At 39.3% G+C, this 7,907-nt stretch overlaps 1 protein-coding gene across 2 annotated transcripts in view; it reads right to left on the reverse strand.

Moving 5' to 3' along the window:
- The window catches only part of Nipal2 (NIPA like domain containing 2), a 102,749-nt gene that overhangs the window by 10,419 nt on the left and 84,423 nt on the right, over nt 1-7,907 (reverse strand). The window lies entirely within an intron of this gene.

Here is a 7,907-nt window from a genome sequence, read left to right on the forward strand (position 1 = left end):
AAGAAAAAAAAAGATTTCTTGCTGGAGTAACGAATGTGCCAGTTAGGGTTTCAGAACAATGTTTGTGAGGATACAGGGACACACACACACACACACACACACACACACACACACTCACACACGCACACAGTTCTGCTGGGTTTGCTATGGAACCCGGTGCCACCTTCTTCTGGAGCAAGGTGCTCACCTCAAGCCCTGCCTGTGGAGGGATACCGTGGAGACAGTCACCACGAGTGGGTGGAAAAGGCATAAGCAATGAGGGCAAGAAAGAGGTCAGAGTATTAATGCAGCCCTAAAGGGAAAGTGACAAAAGACGGAAAAGTTCAAAGATAAACAGACAAGGAGACAGGACATGAAGGACTTCCTAAGTACCCTGAATTTACAGAGGGTTACGCTAAGACTTTGTCAGCAATGCTTAGACCCTGCTCTTTTCTTTCTGAAAAAGTCTATCAAGAGGACCAGAGCCAGAACTGATATTCATTTCTCAGACTGAACCCTAACTATGACATTCACATAGCTGCTGATTTTCTGTTCTGAGGGGGCTCTGCTGAGAACAAACTTTTCATAGGACAATTAAGACTGATTAGGTGTGAGCTGTCAGACCAGTGTGCAGTTTCTTCTCACATTTCTATAGGAACCCAGTGCTTTCTATTTGTTTCAGTCCTTTGAAATTAAGTTGCAAACAATTTCATACTTTAGTTGTAATCCATAGAAAATTCTCAAGTAGTGGCCGGGGAGATGGCTCAGTGGTGAAATGCTTGCTGTGTAAACACAGGATCTGAGTTCAGATCTGAGTGTGCATCTGTCATCACACTGCTAGGGCTGGGCTAGGGTGGACAGTGGGTCCTGGAGCTTCCTGGCCACCCAGCCTAGCTGAAACAGTTCAGGTTCAGTGAGACTGTCTCAAAAAGGTGGTGAAGCAATTGAGGAAGACTTTTCAAAGTCAGTCTGTCTCACACACTCACATGAACAAACACAGACACACTGCACATAAAAAAGAAAATTCACAAATAACTTTTACATGAAATCAAACAATTACAAGCCAAAAGGTGATGTGAAAGAATACTTCTTAATTACCATTGACTTACATGGTCATAATATATCAGAAAGTTTTCCTTTTTAGCTTTTAAAAAGATCATATAAATATATAAAGAATAAATTAAAAATAGATAAAGAACCTCCATAATTTCAGTTTTCTAACTCTGAAGATAATCTATAATTGGAAGAGTACTAAGGCACACTTAAAAACTAGGCATTTTCTTTCAACTAAAAGTCATACTTATTAGAGGAGATATGAGATAAATTCTTAATGAGCACTCCATCTGGGAGTCCTTGCCTGGTCTGTTTATAGATGTCAGAAGTCGTATCAGACCGATTAAGACAGCACATAGCGGGCTGGTGAGATGGCTCAGTGGGTAAGAGCACCCGACTGCTCTTCCAAAGGTGCAGAGTTCAAATCCCAGCAACCACATGGTGGCTCACAACCATCCTTAATGAGATCTGACTCCCTCTTCTGGAGTGTCTGAAGACAGCTACAGGGTACTTACATATAATAAATAAATAAATCTTAAAAAAAAAAAAAAAAAAAAAAAAAAAAGACAGCACATAGCTGATCTACAGATTCTAAGCTGTGTAGAGATCTGTATGTCACTTGGTGGTTAAGTCTGTTGTTCAGCTGTTCAGGGACTCGAGATTCCTCCTGAAACACTGAATGAAACTGCAGCACCGCGTGCAAGAGCCCTGTGGTCTGGCAGCCGGGTTCCACAGAGGGGTAATTAGTGAAAAAAAGAATTGAACCCACTGTTCCATTTAGAAGAAGAGAAGGAGGAAGGGGAGGAAGAGAAGCAGGAGGAAGAAGAGGAGGAAGAGGAAGAGGAGGGAGGAGGAAGAGGAGGAAGAGGAGGAGGAAGGGGAGGAGGAAGAGGAAGAGGAGGAGGAAAAGGAGGATGAAGAGGAGGAAGAGGAAGAAGAAACAAATGAAACTAGAATTCTTTACAAAGGTGCTAAAGACCTGGCACCTTCTGTAATTGATCTCACATTGGGATTTAGTTTTTCAATTTTTTTCCAATTTTTATTAGGTATTTACTTCATTTACATTTCAAATGCTATCCCCAAAGTCCCCTATACCCTCCCCCCCCTGCTCCCCTACCCACCCACTCCCCCTTCTTGGCCCTGGTGTTCCCCTGTACTGGGGTATATAAAGTTTTCAAGACCCAGGGGCCTCTCTTCCCAATGATGGCTGACTAGACCATCTTCTGCTACAAATGTGAACTAACCAGCACCCCCAGAGCTCGTGTCTCTAGCTGCACATTGGGATTTACAGATAGCTGCTATTTCTGTAACTCTGCAATTTATTTGCTGACTGGTGCTCAGTACTATAAAGTACTTGGTTTTGCTATGGTTTTTGGGCTAGAGGAGGTTGACTGATGAGAATAGGTTGAAATTAAAAATTGTGACACAGTATCAATGCAATGTCCATTAGAGACCTATGTATGCAAGGAAAGACGGCTGGAAAACATTAAGATACTATCAGTTGTGATTTATGACACTGGGAGTATAATAAAGTTTAAATTAAAAAATATCTACAAAAGTACACATGTTCATTTAAAAGATTATAAAATGCAGACCTACTTGGAAAGGAGAAAAAAATCAACTGCTATCTTAATACTCACCCTCAAGTCATTTCTTAATATTTGGGCACATCATTACCTTACCTTCTTCAAGGAAGAATATATCCCAACATGTGACTCATACCATTTACACCACTCAGGAGCCTATTTTCCATCACCATTAAGTATTTTCTGTGCCGTGAAAAAGCCTTTTGTTGGCTGTCAAGAATGCCTTTGTACGAGGTGTATAATTTATTTTGACAATTTCCTATTTTTGGATATTTAGACTGAATCATTTTTTTCTCTGTTAAAATGAGGCTGTGGTGAATTTTCTTGAACGTAAATCTGCCCATCATTTTGCCTATTTCTGTGGAAAATCACCTGAAGGGAATCATGGTGTTGACAGCTGTGTGGACAATTCTGAATCAGCCTTACAGAAAGCCTTCCGGAGACTACAGTCGCCTGCCACCGTGTCAGTATCCACAACGTAGGTTTTTATGCTAGTCTTTCTATTCTCTTTATTTTTTTAATCACCAACCACAAACACACATTCCTTTCATTGTGCCACACACTTTTCTAGCATTCCAGAGTTGGATATCTGACACTCAGTTTAATATTAGTTCTTTAACTCAGAAGGATTCCTGGGTGACTACATACTAAATTAACACCTCCTGATCAAAGCCATCAATATTTCCGTTGTTAATTTTTCTTTGACAACTGAAGTGTGATAAAAATAAAGCAATGTTTCTGGATCCCCCAGCATTCTGATCTTTGAGAGGACTGTGCATAGAGACTTCAGATTTTTTTTTTTAAAGAAATGAAGTCACAGATTGTCATTGATAACATTGTGCAACAGAACTCAATCCTATACCACATCAAAATAGCAAAAACCACTAGATTTATCCTGAGATTTAATTGACATTCAGAAATTGCTATGAAAATAAAATTTAATGATCTCAACATACACACAATGTCAATGTTTGAGATCACGTTTACTGTCTTGATGTAATCATTTTAACAGTGTTCAAAAATCATAATGTCCCTTTACCCCATAACTTTATATAATTACACATCATCAATTTACAATTAAAGTATCTAAAATTAGGAGCACTTGAAGTAGTATGGAAACCTAATACAGTAGACGCTTTCTAAAATATATACATATATGAAGACGATCTAAATGAAATCACCAAGTAGTAGGGGAGACAGAGGCCATTTCTTGTCACCAAATGAAGTTTCCAGTCCTCAGATTAGATTACATCCCAACTTGCAAGATATGGTAGGGCAATGGTGGCACAAAGCTTGTGGGAGTAACTAACCAATATCTGATTTGATTTAAGGTCCACTTCAAGAGATGGAATCCCTACTTAACACTGCTTGGGTAAATAGGAACCTGAGACTAGATAGCCCACAGACCTAGGGAAAAGCCAAATGCTACTGTTCTAAAATAAAGTTAGCAATAGAAATGACTCCTAAGGATGTTCTACCCGACTCGTGGGCCAGTGTATTACTCAGTCGTCTTCAAGAAGCTTCCTCCAGGAACAGATACAGAGGCCCACAACGAGATAGTATGCAGAGAGAGAGACCTTGGAACACTCAGCCCTAAACAAGATGCCTATCAAATCCCTCTCCTCAGGGCTCAGAGAACCCTGTGAAAGAGGAGCCAGAGAGTGTAAGATATGGGGTGTAAGATATGGGGTGTAAGATATGGGGTGTAAGATATGGAGTGTGAGATATGGGGTGTGAGATATGGAGTGTAAGATATGGGGTGTGAGATATGGAGTGTAAGATATGGGGTGGGTGGGGGGAGGATACCAAGAAAGCAAGGCCCTGTAAATCAACAAGGTCAACACTTATATGAACTCACAGAGACTGAGGAAACATGCATAGGGCCTATGATGGCTTGCACCAGGCCCTGTCCATGATATTATGGCTTCTGGTTTAGTATTTTGTGGGGCTCCTGAGTGTGCCAATGAGTGGGTCTCTCTTTCTTATGCTTACTCTTCAGCTCTTTTCCCTCTGTTTATTTTTCCTAATCACAGTGTGTTAACTTTTGTGTTTTTATTATTAGTCTTTAGAAGACTGTTTTCTAATGAGAGACAGAAAAGAGGGTGGATCTAGAAGGGAGGAGGGGAGGGGAGGAACTAGGAGGAGGAGATGGAGGGGAAACCACAATTGGGATTATTATATGAGAAAACATACTTTCAATAAAAGGAATTTTTTTCAGAAAATTCTGTCTCTCGGGTCTCTGTCTGTCTCTTTGTGTAAAGAAATTATCTTATAATATAATATAGGCAAAGATAGCTACTTATTGGAAGCTCTCTTATTTCCCCTTCCCTTCTCTCCTCCCCTTTTCTCTCCTTTTCTTTTCTCCTTTTCTTAAACAAAATTTTTTGAGCTAGGGGTCTTACATAGTTTAGGCTGGCTCAAGCTGAAGGTGAAGCTGAGTGTGGCCTTGAACTATTGACTGCCCTGCCCCATATCTGAAGTACAGTGAGACAGAACTACCCACACACTTCCACGCTCTTTCACTTGCCTCATGGCATTTTTTAATTTTGTTAATTCTAGTTTTCTGTGTATAGGTATTTTGCATGCATGTATGTCTGTGTACCACTTACATGACTGATGCCTGATAAGACCAAGAGAATTCCCTCAAAAATGGAGTTATGGATGGTTGTGGGCCACTATGTGGGTGTTGGGACTTAAATCCAGGTCTTCTGGAAGAACAGCTTACTGCTCTTAAACACTGGGCCATCTGTCCAGTTCATCTGTCCAGTCCTTCATGTGCTACATTTCCACTTTATACAACACTTAAAAATTTCAGATCTGCCCATGACTTTCATAACTATTTTGTTTTCTTGTAGAAGTCACTAGTGATGACTGCAGAATGCCCAGACATTAAGATGTGCATAGGTGCTGTCTTCTTCTTAGTCCCTACTTTAATGAAATCATCTTTCGGTATTTCACTGCCAAGTTCTTTAAAGCAAGAATAGATATTAAACTTTAAGGTACCTTTTGAGATACATTGAGATAAGTATGTAATACTTTCTTATTTATTCGTCTAGCTTATTGCAGTATCATTGAAAAATAGCATTGCATGCATTTAGGAATACAACACGACAATTTGGTCTTCACATGTGTAATAAAATGATTATCAGATTCAGGTTGTTCAATGTGTCCTTCATTGTACACAGTTATTATTCTATGTACAGATGTGAGAACTTATTATCAGAAAGCTTTAAGTACCGAATATCATGTTAACTACAGTTGTGTTGTACACTAGAACCCCAGAGCACACGCATAACATAGTTTGTGCAACTCAACCAACAATCTCAAAAGCTTCCTTTTGACTCATAAACATGATAAAATATATTGCTCTTTCTCATCAAAATAAATTAATTTTACTTATTTTATCAATTTTTAAAGTTACTTTATAAAGCAATGGGTTCCATTATAACATTTTTATATGTATATGTCATTATATTTTGAAATTACAACAAAAGATAATGGGTTTCTTTTTTAAATATAAACTTAATCTCATATATATATATGTATATATGTGTGTGTGTATGTGTGTGTGCCATGTGGAGACCAGAGAACACCTGTAGGAGTTGTTCTCGGTTCTCTCCTTCTACCATATAGTCCCAGGGATTAAACTCAGGTCATTAGACTTGGCAGCGAGCGCCCTTCCCTGCTGAACCACCTCCCTGGCTCCCAGAATGGATTTCTCCCAGAATTAGGGCTTCTTGGTTAACTCAGATGCTTGAATACTCGCTGGACTTGCTTCTAGGTAAACATAACACAAATAAAATGCATTTTCTGCATCTTTGTGGGATTAATTTGACAAGGAAGCTTAGCTCCAGCAATACATTAAACACAGAAGTGGAAAGCAAGTGAAAATATCTTACACAGCACAAAGGAGATGATCCACCTTCATCAGACAACATGCTCATAGGCACAGCTTGTTCTGGGGCTGACTTCATTTAGGATTTTTGTATCAATATTAGGCAGAGAAATTAGTTTATAGTATTCTCTATTTGTGATATCTTTTTTTTCTCCAGATTTGGAGGTCTGCACTGTCTGTCCATGTTTTAAAAGTGAAAGATTTCTTCCTATGTCCACATGGTCCCAATGTCTGAACCATGTCAGGCCATGGAAGGTGTGAGGGCATGGCCTTGGCACTGTCGAGATCAACTTCCTTAGGGCCTGGTTTGCGAATTACTTTTTACTCTTTTTCATAGTTAACAAAAAGAGTTAAGTATTAGAAAAAAAACTAAGGTACTTGTTTATGCTCTACTAAATATACATTCATATGTTTATCTGTATTTCTGCTCATTTATCTCTCCTGTATGTTTTTAATGTTTGTGATGTTTTTCCTAAGAAGAATTTTATTTGTTGTGTTTGAAGATCTGCTTCCTAGGTCTATTCTTAGTCTGTTTCCATGCTTTCTATTTCACTGAAATTTGCCTTTATTTTAATCAGACGCTTCTTTCTGTCTATTACAATTTTTACTGCTTTACTCCTTTTTAAAACTACTTCTTGAGCTGACTCTAGTTGATTTACATTTAAAGCCTTAATTTTCTGTGATCACAATAGTCATCAGCAGTTGTAGGCCTTCCTATTGACTATTTTCACAATGATCTTGAACTATGTGCTGCAGCTAAAGCTGGATTTGCACTTGGTGCTTGCAGCTGCAGAGCTATTAATTCATACAGGTGTAGGCTTCTATAAGTATCTAGCTTTGTAATTATTTTCTGTTTTTATTTCACTAGGAATGCGATTTGTACTACTCAACTTTCCGGAATTTATCAAGGACCAATTACAGAATCTACATTTGTAAACAACATCCACCAGAGGAGAGAAGGGATTCTGTTCAGGGATAAGGGAGATAAGAATTCAATTATTGGACTGTCTGCTGCAAACCTTTTTTTTATTAGATATTTTCTTCATTTAAATTTCAAATGCTATCCAGAAAGCTCCCTATACCCTCCCCGCCCCCGCCCTGCTCCTCAACCCACCCACTCCTGCTTCCTGGCCCTGGCATTCCCCTGTACTGGGGCATATGATCTTCACAAGACCAAGGGCCTCTCCTCCCAATGATGGCCGACTAGGCCATCTTCTGCTACATATGCAGCTAAAGACATGAGCTCTGGGGGTACTGGTTAGTACATATTGTTGTTCCACCTACAGGGTTGCAGACCCCTTCAGCTCCTTGGGTACTTTCTCTAGCACCTTCATTGGTGGCCCTGTATTCCATCCTATAGATGACTGTGATCATCCACTTCTGTATTTGCCAGG

This window comes from Mus pahari, chromosome 17 (genome assembly GCF_900095145.1).
Source record: "Mus pahari chromosome 17, PAHARI_EIJ_v1.1, whole genome shotgun sequence".
NCBI classification, from domain to species: Eukaryota; Metazoa; Chordata; class Mammalia; order Rodentia; family Muridae; genus Mus; species Mus pahari.